This window comes from Ranitomeya imitator, chromosome 4 (genome assembly GCF_032444005.1).
Source record: "Ranitomeya imitator isolate aRanImi1 chromosome 4, aRanImi1.pri, whole genome shotgun sequence".
NCBI classification, from domain to species: Eukaryota; Metazoa; Chordata; class Amphibia; order Anura; family Dendrobatidae; genus Ranitomeya; species Ranitomeya imitator.
Genome location: NC_091285.1, coordinates 256,018,715 through 256,035,080, shown reverse-complemented (window position 1 = coordinate 256,035,080; position 16,366 = coordinate 256,018,715). Strand labels below are relative to the sequence as shown.

The window sequence follows — 16,366 nt, the reverse complement described above, 5'->3', positions numbered from 1 at the left end:
ATATACTCTCAGTACAGAACTGTTTTCATGATTGCTTTTTCAAATCCACACACTTTCCCTGATTTTCGTGTATCAAACTGTAACATTAACAGTGAAATTACATTCCAAAGGGTTATCATTCAGAAAAGCCATTTAAATACAGTCACGTGATATAAGATCTGTGCACTGACTGGAAATGCCACTAAACTGTCAATAATTGTCAGTTGAGCACTAGAAGGCTGACCTCTTTTGCCCTAATTCACATGTATGTGTTTTTAATATTATAAATAGTCACTGGTTTTTCAACAAGCTTTGCATAAATCAATGGTACATTGCACTGCCTATAAGTCTCCTTACACCAGCTTGGCCAGCTCCACAAGAAGAAATGTTTTCCCTTAAAGGAAATGAATCACTAGAAAGAATGCTATTAACCCTTCAGATATGTTGTTAAATTGTTATTTTTCTGTCTGGAGTCTGCACATAGCTGAAGGCAGCATGGAGAAAATTAACTTTATTCTCTCCAGCAGCATTCGGTTTCAGTCATTGGGGTGCGGCGCTGGCGTAAGATTGGTCATCACTGTGAGAATACAGTGCAGCGGCTGTTATTACACCCCCAGTCTGACTGACATAGGCTCTACATTGGGGCCAGTTGTCAATCAGGCCTGGGGGGTCGGGTACTGCGGTGTGCTGTATTCTCAGAACGGTGACTGAATTAGTTCCGGTGCCGCACCCGTGACTGAAACTAAATGCTAAAACCTACAAGAGAAAAAAGTAAGCGAAAACCCTGATGTAACTAAGTAAAAAAGCAAAAGTGCATTTAAATAACACAGAGTTTTTAGTAATACTGTTTTTTGATCAAAAAATAGCACAAAAGCCATCCCATCTCGTCACGGTAACTCTGATCGGGACAGTCCTACAGTGTAGGACTGTCCCAATCAGAGTTACCGTGACGAGGTGGGATGGCTTTTGTGCTATTTTTTTTTTTTTTATCAAAAAGCAGTATTACTAAAAACTCTGTGTTATTTAAATGCACTTTTGCTTTTTTACTTAGTTACATCAGGGTTTTCGCTTACTTTTTTCTCTTGTAGGTTTTAATGTTTTGTGGCCAATGTGAACATGCGTTTAACCTCTGCATGTATACCAAATCAAGTTTAGCTCAATTTTTGTGTTTTTTTTCTCTGTATTGTTGCATTCTGTACAAGCCGGGGTGTGGCCTCCCTGTTTCTGAGCTGGAGACTATATAAGGCTTCCCCAGTCTAGTGTTTCACTGGTTGGGCCCAGTCCTTTTGTCTGCCCTTATTCACACTGAGGTCAACATTGACACATGGTAAGGTTTTAATATTAGACAGTGTAGGACTGTCCCGATCAGAGTTACCGTGACGAGGTGGGATGGCTTTTGTGCTATTTTTTTTTTTATCAAAAAACAGTATTACTAAAAACTCTGTTATTCAAATGCACTTTTGCTTTTTTACTTAGTTACATCAGGATTTTCGCTTACTTTTTTCTCTTGTAGGTTTTAATGTTTTGTGGCCAATGTGAACATGCGTTTAACCTCTGCATGTGTACCAAATCAAGTAGAGCTCAATTTTTGTGTTTTTTTTAAACTAAATGCTGTTGGGAAGAATAAAGTTCATTTTCTCCTCGCTGCAGTCAGCTATGCGCAGGCGGTGGGCAGCGTAATAACACTATTAACCTGCAAACTCAATGCATATCTGCAGTTTAATAGTGTTATTTCTGGTGATGGGTTCCCTTTAAATCCACTGTCAGAGGCCTTCCACCTAGCTAATCGAAATCTCCTGCTTTGAACTGATGAGGGGCAAAGATCCCAAAACACATAACTGCAGATAAAGTGTATATGTTGCTTTTTATTCTAAGTCATGTAGCATGGCTTGTTAGAGAGTCAATATTGGCTTTTAGGATTGCTAGCTTCAATAGTTGGCACTTAAGTTCTACTCCTTTTCCTTTGTGAAGAGGATATTTGCAATATATGGGAGACATCATAGCAGCTAGTCTCCACCTGCTAACTCAGAAAGTTCTGAGAATTCGACTGCAGAGGGAGAAACTGGTGAAACATGCAAGGTACATGTCATAAAATGGCAACATTTTGTGTTATTTTCCATTTACACATAAATTACAGTTATTTGAACAGTTACGTTAATCGAAGGGTGCATTTAAAAAAAGCTAATGCCAGGCACCTCAGGTGGTAGCTTATCTCCAGTGTGAAACTACTCATCAAGCATTATAATGCAACATGCCTACTCCTTGTTTCCCTCAACATCATCTTTCAGGGGAGAATTGAGATGTAACCATATGCACAAGATAGTCGGTACAGACAAAATTGGTGGTATCAATCTACTAAAATACATGTAAATACAGAGTAGGCATTTTATGGGAAACCTCCTAGGTCTTAAAACTTGAAGAAAGTCATGGTCTCAACGATTTTGCATACTTTTTGGAAGTACACAGATACATTTTTGGAAATGTCATGCATTGTTCAATGAATGCTCAAGTAGAACTAAGTATTTCCTTGAGACCAAGTCCATGACAGTTTAAAGGGAATGATAGTGTTTTTAAGATTTTAGTCTACTTTAAAGAGACATCATGTACAGTATTGTAATGTGTCTCCAGAGGAGACCTCGCACCGCAGAGATGCCGCAGCGATAGCTGCATATTGAAATTTACCTCTACCGCCGCAAAAAGGTGTGACTGAGCCACACATTTTGCCTTATGTATTACAAAGGGTGAAATACAAAATCACATCTGCTGGATATATTGACATCATGCAGATTTCAAATGCATCATGCTGGAGCTGGTGCTCAATACTGTTACTCAAGCAAATGCACAAAAGGAAATCCACTGCATTTTCGCTACTTGAGAAGGTATCATAACAGGTGTCTTTTCATACATAAAATAATAGCTTAAAAAAAAGAAGTAGCCACTATGACACCGTAACTCACTTTAATGTGATTGCAATGCAGTTTTATTCCACAATGCTTGGTCAGGATAAACACTGAAGAGAAAGAGTTTAAAGAACCATGGCCCCTTAATTCTAGGATTCATTGTAAATACCCGAGGTTGGACCCACACAAAGCAATAACGTATGACATATCCTAAATTTACCTTTTATATTCTTATATGTACCACATATTCATAAATAAAAAACATTTAAAAAAAAAAGGTTTACTAAAGTCATCCATTATGTAATTTTATAAAGGGCACACATACAGGACTTGATGCACGTGAAAACGTTTTCTGTACTGTATTGAAAAACATGTTGACACTGCAATAATTTATCATGAATATTATAATGTGCTTAATATTGCAGAAATCATTAATTCCCAACAGTAAGAGCTCATTCAGTCAGCCATATATTCTCTCATCCAAAAGAATCAAGCCGATTATACAAATGGCACTCTAATCAAACTCTGACCAAAGTTTGCTCAGAGTAAAAAAGCATAGTGAATTGGAAAGAATCAGAGCACACTGAGGAGAAGATGGAGATCAAAATTTCTCCATCTTCTCCATTGTGTCAGTCTGCAGAAATCGGATTACACACAGATGTCATCCAAGTGCAGCCAATTATTTGCACGCACTTAGTGACTTTCACGTGCAATCCAATAATTGGATCAAACTCAGACATGCTGTCATGTTTTTTCTCTGACCAGTTCAGTCTGTCAAAAAAATGGACTTGTATGCGGCCCTATAGAATAACATTGGACCCAGTGCGATCTGATATTTTGTCAGATCGCACTCGGACAGAAAATACGGTGATGTCAGCAATCTCTTAAAGTGAACATATTTAAGTTTTTACTCTCCTCTTCTGTGTTTTCCCATGTTCTCTTTTGTTTTTTGCAAACTTTTCCTGGTATGACCTAAAAAATTGCTGTATTCTGAACACTTCAGAAGACTCGCGGTTCTACACTCACAGATATAATATCACAGACACCCAATGATACATAAAAAATGTATTTCTCTCTCGAGGGGGGGAGGTTCTAAATAATTCCATACACCCAGGGTTAGCAAAATATACGCTGCATCTTTTTAAATTGTGAAGTGCAGGGGCTGGCATACTCATTTTGCATCATAAGCAGCTGCATAGGGGCTCTCGAGTTAAGGGGCCTCAATTCCGCTGTCAAAGCAGCAACCAGACTCTGTCACAGAATCATTGGATTGCAGAGGACCCATACATTTTTTTTTTTAGCAAAGGCTCCTTTTCTGCCTTTGTCTGGTTCTGGTAGGAAATCGCAACATCCAAGTATATTCATGTGTTCCAAAAAGCTTTAAATGGTGTGTAGCAAATATAGTAGCATTTGTGTCCAATTTTCATTTCGTAAAAATGAAAGAATAAGCTTATTTAGAGAAAGCATTATGAATTGATGTCACGATACTAGCGTCACTAATGTATAGTTGAACATAAATTATTTCAATGTTTGCAGTTGTAACATATGTTTTGCTGTATTGAATTTTCTGTTGTTTTTTTGTGTTTTCTTTGTTCAAGTTGCACATTCGTACAGTGCATAACATAACTGAAAAGACCTCTGCTGTTACCCCAAGGATTCCCTGCCAGCTGTGTTATATATGACAGGAAGAGAATGAAATAAAGATATAAAATGTGTTTTCACCTAATGACTTGTGCATTCAACTGTGATATAGCTCACACCACTCTGATATACTAGTGCATTGTGATAAAATGGCCCTCTGCTTGAGCACTAGGGAAATGAGCAAGCCTCTGACAGCTTATATTTAGTCACTGAGAGATGCCCTTTACAACAAGATAAAAAAAAAATCTAGCCACATTTTGTGTAATATCAGAGATGCCAAAACCCATCATTGCTGCAATCATTTTAAGAAAAAAGCATCAATGCTATTTAAGGTTGCATGAAGAACTTCTTAGTGGGAATGGGTCTGCATGAAAAATCTGGTGTTTGTCAATAAAAAGGTGTCAGATTTGATTTTCTACAATTCTAAACGAAGTGCACGATAACTGTATAAGGAAAACAATTATTGGAACTACAGACTCCACCATCCTCTCACTCACTGCAATAAGGAGCACCATCAAAGTGGTAATGACTTAGGCAGATGGGCTTGTAGTATTGATTTAATGGCTGTTTAATGGAATTATATTAGAGTTCAGTAAAAACTTGAGTCTACATGTATATCACTAAATTACTTTTTTTTTGAGTGGTATTATCTCAATCTATGAAAAAAAATTTAAGGCTTCTCCTCTGTCTTATTAACACGTGTAGATGTCTAATAAAAAGTCTGATAGAAATCCATCATCTTAAAATATGTACATGATATAGGTGATGGACAAGTCTGGTCACATGCTGTTCCACCAGCAGTCATTTTAAGAAGAGGAGCGGTGAAGAAGGTGGCACTAACAAATGCGGGATAAGAACCTGCAATGCTTAGTCTGGGGCTACAAGTTGACTTTGGTGCAACCACAACAAGCAAGTTGTAAAAACTCTGACGCACTTGGACTTTTTGCGACTTGCTTTTCACAGTTGTAATTCCCACGGGGTCACAATGCGGCCCCAATCACTTGTATTGCGCTGCATTGCAGCAGCTCCACACAGCAAACTATGGAAGTTTCACAGGTTTAGCAGTCAAAGACGCCATGTACCCCAGTCTTATGTACTATTAGGAGGCACAAAATGATATTGTCAGCCCAACAGAGGCCAAAAGCATTACATTTTGGCCTCTGCTGGGATAATATTTGACAGTATGCAGCACCATAAGTAAAAAAAAAGTATAAAGTATAACATCATATAGTACAGTATGCTTTGTTGTTTTTATAGTTCACTATTTCTTACAATGGTAATATCCGGTATAAAAAAATATATTTTTATGCAAAAAGAGCCTAAGAGTAATAAATGCTATTAAATTAATTTTTTCAGAGGCATCTGTTTGACTTACGTTTTGGGATTTTTCTCAGGTCTAAATGGAAGAAAGCCAAACCTATGATGTTAACGAAGATCTTTTATGTTTTAGTAGTTTTCTTTGCTTGTAAAAAATATTTTGGGATGACATTTAATTGTTTTGGAATAAGGGGTTGAGGAAATTTCTAGCAGCACTGTATAACTATGTACCAAAACACAGAAAAAAATTACTCTCCTAAAAAGTTTTCTGAAGGGTCCAAAACTACGAAACAGAAAATAATCCTATGAATGAAGATACAGCTACAAAAAAAGATATATAACTTAAAGTAAAATGTATTAAACAACAACTAAAATGAGCATATTTTATCTGATGGAAAAATATATATCAAACTCTCTGATACTTAACTAATCCATATAAAGTGACAAGGATAAGAAATCTTCTGTGTTTGTCAGTTTCCAGTAATTACAATACAGATTGTAAAATACTTTTTTTGTTTGTTATAAAAAAAATGTCTTGACAAAACAGAATAAATTTTGAAGTTAATACAACCTGACTTTAGAAAATCAGAATGAATTTAAATATTAACTAGAAGAAGAGTGTAAAGAGTAGCAACTTTTGGCAGATCCATGCATTTTTAGTAAAATTTATTTATGAAATTCATGACTTCTTTATGTAATATAAAATTTTAGGGTTGTTACTAAAGTTTGAATTATAAAATTCTTGAAAATAAAAATTGGGCAAGCATAGCATTTAATAAATTATTTGAGAGGAAAAAAATCCCAAAGGACTAATTTATAGATGTCCATAAGCATTTAATAACCTCCAACTAATGCAGACAGTAATAAGAGTATTTGTATGGTTTATATCTCATCATATTAACATTGTTTAAACCTTTTACAAACATACTGTAGCAATATTGAAAACCCAGTGTCTGCAACATCTCAGATACCTGATTACAATGGCATCTGTAAAAGTATATGATATATAATGCATCATTGAACCATCAGATCTTGAATTTGATGTGTTGGAAATAGAAGGAATCGGCTAGTATAAATATTTAAACACTCTCATATAGGCGAAATTGTGATAGCTAGATGACTAGATCAGAGCATCTCCAAAATGGCATATGTTGTGGAGTGTTCAAATATACTGTGGTCAGTACCACACCATTGGTACACCAGGGAAGTGAAATCCAGCATGTCTTGTTAGACTCTGCATAAGAGCTACTGTAACCCAAATTGCTGAAAAAAAACATTTATTCTATCTATGATAGTAAGATCTCAAACCAAACAGATCATCACGGCTTAAAGGAAATAAAGCTGAAAAAAGGGAAAACAAGTTATGCATGCCCATGTTAATACAGCCAAAAGCACTACGATGTGTACATGATCACAAGAATTTGACACTGTGCCAATAGAAGTTGGCATGGTGTGAAAAATCTAATTTCTTTTACAAGCTTTTGTGTGGAAGAGATGGCACCAGGTTGCACTATCCAGGAGGCATTCTACTGTATAAGAGACTTTCTGTCGCTTACAAAAATTTGTCTCCTGGAATTCAGACCATTTCTCTGTTCTCATCCTTTCTGGATGTTGTTTTGGTCACTTTTGCATTTTGTCATTGCTCTCATCTCTAGAGGTACTGTATAGTAGCATAAGGTGGTGTCTACAACCCACAGAAGTAGCAGCTCATCCAGGATGGCAAATAAATGCCAGCAGTGGCATGGAGCAGATACAAGAAGACAGGTCAGTACACCAGGAGATGTGGGCGGCAATAGAAGGAAAGCAATCCAGCAGCAGGACCACTACCTCCTCCTTTGTGCAAGGAGGAACAGGAAGAGAAGTGTAAGAGCCCTGCAAAAATGACCACTAGCAGGCCACTAACATCCATGTATCTGCTCATACTGTCAGAAACAGACTAATTGAGGGTGGTATGAGAGCCTGCAGTTCGTGGGAGTTGTACTTACAGTCCAATATCGTGCAGGGTGATTGGCATTTGCAGAGAACACCAAGATTGGCATATTCGATATTGGCACCCTGTGCTTTTTACAAATGAGAGCAAGTTCACACTGAGCATATGTGACAGACGTGACACAGTCTAGAGATGCCGTGGAGAACATTTTGCTGCCTGCAACATCCACCAGCATGACTGATTTGGCAATGGGTCAATGGGTTAATAATGGCATGAGGAGGTATTTCTTTGGAAAGCCACACAGGCCTGCATGTGCGAGCCAGAGATACCCTGACTGCCATTAGATTTTGGGATGAGATCTTTGGACCCATATGCATTTGCAGTGGGCCCTGGGTTCCTTCTGATGCATGATAATGCTAGGCCTCATATGGTTGAAGTGTGTCAGCAGTTCCTGCATGATGAAGGCATTGATGCCATGGACTGGCCTGCCCATTCCCCAGACCTGAATCAAATCAAGCACATCTGGAACATTGTGCCTCATTACATCCACCAACGCCATATTACACCACAGACTGTCCAGGAGTTGACTGATGCTTTAATCCAGGTCTGGGAGCAGATCCCTCAGGAGAACATCCAACGCCTCATCAGCAGCATGCCCAGGTGTTGTAGGGAGGTCACACAGACACATGGAGGCCACATACACAACTGAGCATCATTTCCTTGTCTTGGGGCATTTCCATTGAAAATGGATCAGTTTCTAATTTAAATTTGAGTATCATTCCAAATCCAGACCTCCATGGGATATTAAATTTGATTTAGATTGATTATCTTTATGTTTTATTGTTCTCCAAGCATTCCACTGTGTAATGAATACAGATTTGCAATTGGAATATTAAATTTAGTGATATCTAGGATGTGGTATGTTAGTGTCCTTTTTATTTATTTGAGCGTTGTACAAAGTAGTTACTTATGACGGGAGTTACCCTAATGTGACCTCTTTCAGCTGTATAAAGTACCCTAATACACTCTAAAATTCTCCAGAAATAGTTTAGGAACTTGACAAAGTCTTCAAGATGTTGACTTGTCTTCCAATTTCCCTAGATCTTAATCCAATAAAGCACTGGTGGGATGTGTTGGAAAGTCGAATCTTTGGGGGCCCAACCTTACAGCTTATAAGATATAAAGATCAGTTATTACCAAACTGTTGACAGATAGCACAGAATGCCTTCACAGATCTGGGAAAGTCTGTGCCTCTATAGGTCAGAAACCTTTTTTGTCAGCATGACAGGGACAAATCTATCAAATTGATGGATTTATGAATGTGAGCTGTAGAAGGATAAGATTTCTCTAACAAAACATTTTGTACCCAAATCATTTGACTATTTTTGCCATAGATTCTAAATTTGTCAGGACCTAAGGTTTTCAGAACCACTCTGTAATTTACAGCCACACAAACATCTTTTTTTGCTTCAGTGCTTTATTACTGTGAAGCAATGAGTTTGTTATTATGGGATTGATCATACAGTATACATACATGATGATAGAGTATTAAAATGCAATAAGACTGGTGCTAGGTGATTTATAGAAATGAGAGAGCCACTTAGCCTTTAATTCAATTTGTTATACCTGGCGTTAGTTATTGTATATGCTTGCATTAGAAAATAGAGAACATTAGTCCAGGATAAATAATTTCCCTGTTAAATAGAAGATCACTCAGTATATCAGAGTGGTGTTGCTTCCTTTTTGATGTATTAGATTTTCACAGTTTTATCTTAGTTTTTGTATATTTACTCTTTAAGAAACAGTTCTATGATGGCATCATGTTGTAATACCACACCCATGTTTGTACACTATGTATATCTGGTGGACATGAGCAAATTTATTTGAGTGGAATTTACAGTGATTCTCCTAGAATTTGATAAAAATTTGTATTCTCCAGACTAGAAATCTTTTGCAATTTATTGCAATTCGATTCTCATGATTTCAGCCTAATGGCCACCACAGATGGTTACAAATTGGCTTAAATATGAAAGGCCATGTAAATGGTTACAAAAACAAACAATAACAATACTCTGATTTCTCTGTTCATATGTCCTGTGTCCCCACAGCCTGTCGTCTGGCCCTATGTTCCACAATCTTTTCCAGTTTGCCCTGTAGCGCACATGCTTTTTAGCCTCTTCACTCTAGGCTGTGGGTTCTAGCTCAAACAAGCCTCTGATGTCTCTGGTAACATCTACGGACTGGTAAACTTGGAAGACATAGCCTGAATTGAAGAGTCTGAAGAGGATGTGAATGACAGGAGAACAGGAAAAGAAGAGGTGCAGTGGATCGGACCAGGTTCTGTGGGCAGCAGCAGGACAGGTGAGCGGTCAGATAATTATTAATTTATTTTACACTCTACAGTTCTTATTCTCTGGTATTTCAGAGACCCCACAACATAAAAAATACTAAATTTTTGAGGAATAACTTCACTGTCCATTGAATTTCAATGTAAAATCTGCACAATTTGGCACATTTGATTCTCAACAGATTAGATGTCTAATGCTATCGTGCGTTCGCATTGAAGACATGCACCAAAAAATAAACCAGTGAAATAGAACATGATATAGAAAAAAGACATCAGTAAGTAAATATTGAAATCATTAATAAATAACGTTGTTTTAAAACATATGCATTAAAATATCCGTCTGTATATGCATTTGTCCTCCCATAAGCTTTCATTGTCCTCCTGGAATTTCCATGAAATAATAATAGGAAATAAATAGTTTTTTCTGTGATACATTGCCTCATTTAATGGCCCTCATATGTGGAACTAATGACAAAATAAATTGAAAATAGCATAGGTTTTCCCATACGTATTTGTAATGATACATCAAAGGCCGTTTATTAATATGCTATCTGGTAACTCAGAGTTAATGTATGTTTCAGGTGTATTCCATTCATCATTGACCTTATCTCGTTACTCATTCTGATGAATGCAGATGCAATGTATGTATACCGTAAGAATGTGCTGCACTGCTTCATGGGGATTACAGTTATATCTGTACATTTTTCCTTCCTAAATCACTTCTGTACATTTTTCCTTCCTAAATCTAGGTCAGTCAAAAGTGCATTGTGAATTTTATTGGGTATGTTTGAGACATCTATGTGCAATTCAAACATTAAAAAGCAGTATCGGTACACTGAACTTTTTTTGTGGATTCACAGGCTGCCCTTGACTAAAAGTGCAGCATGTCTTATTTCACCAAGGCGAGAGACAAGAGGTGTGTATATTTACATAAAATACTGAATGTGTCTTACCTGCATGCTCTAAATCCAAACAGTAGCGCCCATTATCATTATTCTAAAATTGTGAGCTGTTCATAATGCAGCTGCCTTCTTTAAGCTGAAAACTATTTTTTGCGTAAAAGATGAATGTATAGAGCAAAGGACTAGGACTGGCTACAATTTTTATAGAGACTTTATTCAACTTAATGGGAACCGGTCAGGTCAGATAATGCTATTAACCTGAAGATATACTGTTAATGTTCAGTTTAATATCATAGGGATGGTGTCATGCAGCCTTACTGAAAGTGCGGCATCCATGAGAAAATGAGCCAGGATCTGTTAACTACCAGTCCAGTCATACGGCTGTTGCTTCAGTCACCAATAGTAGCACTATCAGTGGCAGCAGTAAGCATGCCCCTACAATTTGCCTTACAGCTGGCTCTGCAGTGCATCAGTGCAATGCTGTTTTTCAAAGTGCTGTGGCACGCTTATAGCTGCCGCTGACAGTACAGTGATCAAGTACTGTTAGGTCACCTGAGTTCATAGCAGCTGTTCCTATTGCTTTGCAAGTGCTAGTACCGGACTGATGAACAAAGCAAACAGCGTGGGGTCCCTGTAATTTTTTATAACAAGAGGGAAAGCAGAAGGCTGGGGGATGATATTAATATTCTGGGAATGGGCCATGGGTCATTATTACAAACTTACTATGATGTTAATAATGGGGATATTTTATAGATGTCTCTCCTTTATTATCCTGTGGGCTTGATGTCAGCAACCATGAAACAGCTAACATCAACCCTACAGCTATTACCGATATGTGGGAAAAAAAATACTGTTTGGATGAATGGCAGGGCACAGAGGGGAAAGAGCACCATTTGACAAATGAACTCTTGAGCATGGGAAAATGCCAGCTGATTTTCCCACTCATTTTCATATGAGTTCAGGCCAGCAGGGGGCGCAGCTTCAGTGATGTTACCGCTAGTCACTGAAAGTCCGCTCCCAGCATTTTATCCATTCCCAAATAGTTTACAGCAGGGGCAGTCGCATTAGCACTGCTCCCTGTTGTAAACTGTATATACCCCATATATGGATTACAGCCTGGGACTGACTATATGACAGACAGGTATGGGTATATTGTTGGTTTGTTATTTTTTCATTTATTACAGGAGATCGAGGGCTTCATTTGGAATGGCAGAAGAATAAAGATGGCAAAACTGTGTGGTCTTTCAGTTCATTAAAATACTTTATTCAGCATGTGTGTGTTAATTTAACCCTTTACGAACTTTAGGATTAGTAACGGATAGGTGTCTTATCGACACCTCTGCATTTCTAGTGGGCTTAATGTCACCTTACAATACAAAGGTGACATTAACCCCTTATTACCCCATATGCCACAGCTACAGGACATTGGGAAGAGAGAGGCTAAGTGCCAGAACTGGCGCATCTTACAGATGCACCTTTTCTGGGGTAGCTGGGGGCAGATGTTTTTAGCCAGGGGGGCAATAACCATAGTCCCTCTCTAGGCTATTAATATCAGTCACTGGCTTTCCCTCTCTGGTGCAGAAAATTGCACGGGAGCCCACTCCGTTTTTCACAGAAGCCGACCAATGAATGGCTTTTCTGCTATCAACTGTATCTCTCAATGACATATATCTATATATATATATATGTATATATATATATGTATGTATACATATATATATATATATACAGTGGGGCAAAAAAGTATTTAGTCAGTCAGCAATAGTGCAAGTTCCACCACTTAAAAAGATGAGAGGCGTCTGTAATTTATATCATAGGTAGACCTCAACTATGGGAGACAAACTGAGAAAAAAAAATCCAGAAAATCACATTGTCTGTTTCTTTAACATTTTATTTGCATATTATGGTGGAAAATAAGTATTTGGTCAGAAACAAAATTTCATCTCAATACTTTGTAATATATCTTTTGTTGGCAATGACAGAGGTCAAACGTTTTCTGTAAGTCTTCACAAGGTTGCCACACACTGTTGTTGGTATGTTGGCCCATTCCTCCATGCAGATCTCCTCTAGAGCAGTGATGTTTTTGGCTTTTCGCTTGGCAACACGGACTTTCAACTCCCTCCAAAGGTTTTCTATAGGGTTGAGATCTGGAGACTGGCTAGGCCACTCCAGGACCTTGAAATGCTTCTTACGAAGCCACTCCTTCGTTGCCCTGGCGGTGTGCTTTGGATCATTGTCATGTTGAAAGACCCAGCCACGTTTCATCTTCAATACCCTTGCTGATGGAAGGAGGTTTGCACTCAAAATCTCACGATACATGGCCCCATTCATTCTTTCATGTACCCGGATCAGTCGTCCTGGCCCCTTTGCAGAGAAACAGCCCCAAAGCATGATGTTTCCACCACCATGCTTTACAGTAGGTATGGTGTTTGATGGATGCAACTCAGTATTCTTTTTCCTCCAAACACGACAAGTTGTGTTTCTACCAAACAGTTCCAGTTTGGTTTCATCAGACCATAGGACATTCTCCCAAAACTCCTCTGGATCATCCAAATGCTCTCTAGCAAACTTCAGACGGGCCCGGACATGTACTGGCTTAAGCAGTGGGACACGTCTGGCACTGCAGGATCTGAGTCCATGGTGGCGTAGTGTGTTACTTATGGTAGGCCTTGTTACATTGGTCCCAGCTCTCTGCAGTTCATTCACTAGGTCCCCCCGCGTGGTTCTGGGATTTTTGCTCACCGTTCTTGTGATCATTCTGACCCCACGGGGTGGGATTTTGCGTGGAGCCCCAGATTGAGGGAGATTATCAGTGGTCTTGTATGTCTTCCATTTTCTAATTATTGCTCCCACTGTTGATTTCTTCACTCCAAGCTGGTTGGCTATTGCAGATTCAGTCTTCCCAGCCTGGTGCAGGGCTACAATTTTGTTTCTGGTGTCCTTTGACAGCTCTTTGGTCTTCACCATAGTGGAGTTTGGAGTCAGACTGTTTGAGGGTGTGTACAGGTGTCTTTTTATACTGATAACAAGTTTAAACAGGTGCCATTACTACAGGTAATGAGTGGAGGAAAGAGGAGACTCTTAAAGAAGAAGTTACAGGTCTGTGAGAGCCAGAAATCTTGATTGTTTGTTTCTGACCAAATACTTATTTTCCACCATAATATGCAAATAAAATGTTAAAAAAACAGACAATGTGATTTTCTGGATTTTTTTTTCTCAGTTTGTCTCCCATAGTTGAGGTCTACCTATGATGTAAATGACAGACGCCTCTCATCTTTTTAAGTGGTGGAACTTGCACTATTGCTGACTGACTAAATACTTTTTTGCCCCACTGTATATGCACCTATATATACTATGTGTTTATTTCTATTATATCTATTCTAATGTAAGCTGTCAGTGTGATTTTACTGTACACCGTACTGAATTGCTGGCTTTTCAAAGGACACCGGAGTTTATTTCTCGCAAGTCACACTGATGGTCCGTGTGGTGTGTGAGTTTTTATCGCACCCATAGACTTTCATTGGAGAGTCTTGGCCGATATAGAGTGCAAATCGCAGCATGCTGCAATTTTCCTAGCACGTATAATACGGCAGAGAAAAAAATGGATGGTGGGAGCTGCCCCATAGATTAACATTGATTTTTTTCTCGCATAGCACTCGTCCGTATTCCTCTCTAGTGTAACTCGAGCCTAATAGTTTGTTTAAAAAATCCATAAAATATGAAAAATGATTCACTTTAGTGGCTAAGTGACATGTTGGGAAATAACACTGGCATTAGTATTTAAATTGGAACTGTACTTTCAAAGAAAATATAAGAAACATTTAATATATCTTATCAAATAAATCTTCTTTCTCCACTTATGAGCAGCCTTTGGAACTCATCACTCACTTAGAAAAAATCTGCTCAAATTAGTCTTGCTCAACACCAGATGGACTGCCAGCATAGTGAGCTGTCAGATTACATAGCATGTTGAAGTTTATGGAGAGGAAAAGAGGAAGAGGAGTGAGGAGCAATGAGAGTTACTGACACAAGCAGAGACAGATCTCACAGAGCGGAAAGCTGGTGAAAAATGCAGGGTACAAGTCATATAATGGCCAGAAACAATTTTACTACTCACGTGACGTACACATAAATTACAGCTTTCTCTGAAAAGTTACCTAGACATAAAATTAAATGATTGGTGTACATGGCATAAATAGTAAAACTATATTCACTAAATTAATCTTCAGTGATGGCATCCTCATTTACCAATGTGAACACTGCAGCCAAACACGAATCCAGTGGTGTATAGCTTGAAATTACTGAGGATATGATTGGTAGTCATGTACGTGAATGGGGACATCATCACTGCAGTAAGTTAAGTGAAACAATTACCTGCTGAAATAATTTGAGAGATGGTGCTGAAGCAGCAGCGGCAAATTTATCGCGTATAGTTGATGTTGTTATTTTATTTCTTTAGATCTAGATCTTCGGAATCCCCTTTAAATTATACCCCTGTTTTATTATCTGTTTATATATATTTGACTAAAGTAGTAATAAATGCACTCGAACTACAGTACAGTTAATCAAAAAGCAATAATATGGCATTTAATTTGGCATTGCCTGTTCTCCAAAACCTGGACCACAGATGTATTTTGCAATGTGACATCTCTTTAATTTGTCTAAGGGCTTCTTCACACGTCTTGGTGATTTCGGTACTGGAAAAGCTAGTACTGGTGAAATCCATGTGTCATTAGTGTGTATGTATGTGACATCCGTGTGTCATCCGTGTGACCATGTTCTCCGTGTCCGTGTGCTGCCAGTGTGCTGCCAGTGGGCTGTCAGTGTGACACGTATGGAACGAAATGCAGCATAGAAATTAAAGAGTTTTATGTATTAAAGATATTCAAAGACAGAAATAGCTAGTGATGAGGAACATAGATAGATAGATAGATAGATAGATAGATAGATAGATAGATAGATAGATAGAAATATGTCATTGTGATTTCTAATCAGTGCTTTGGTTGCTTATTTTTCTGTATTTGTATTTATTGTTTAAATTTAAAAAAAAGGCATGGGGTCCCTGTAATTTTCAGAAAATTCAGAAAGCCAACAGCTTGGGGCTGATGTTATCAATCTGGGAAGAGGTCAATAGGAATAACTGTTCCCAGGCTATTAATATCAGCTCACTGCTGTTTGCTTAGCCTTTAATGCTTATTATAGGGGAGACCCCCCAAAAATTACCTGACGTCCCAACTATATTTACTAAACAGCAAAGTTTATTCGGCAGCTGTGGGCTTATAGTAATAGCCTAGAAAGGGACCATGGATATTGACCCCCTCCCTGACTAAGAATATCAGCTCTCAGCCAC

At 38.2% G+C, this 16,366-nt stretch overlaps 1 protein-coding gene across 14 annotated transcripts in view; it reads left to right on the top strand.

Moving 5' to 3' along the window:
* Positions 1-16,366, top strand: part of LOC138675902 (synaptotagmin-1) — a 1,081,934-nt gene that overhangs the window by 321,872 nt on the left and 743,696 nt on the right. The gene's annotated exons all lie outside the window — the stretch shown is intronic.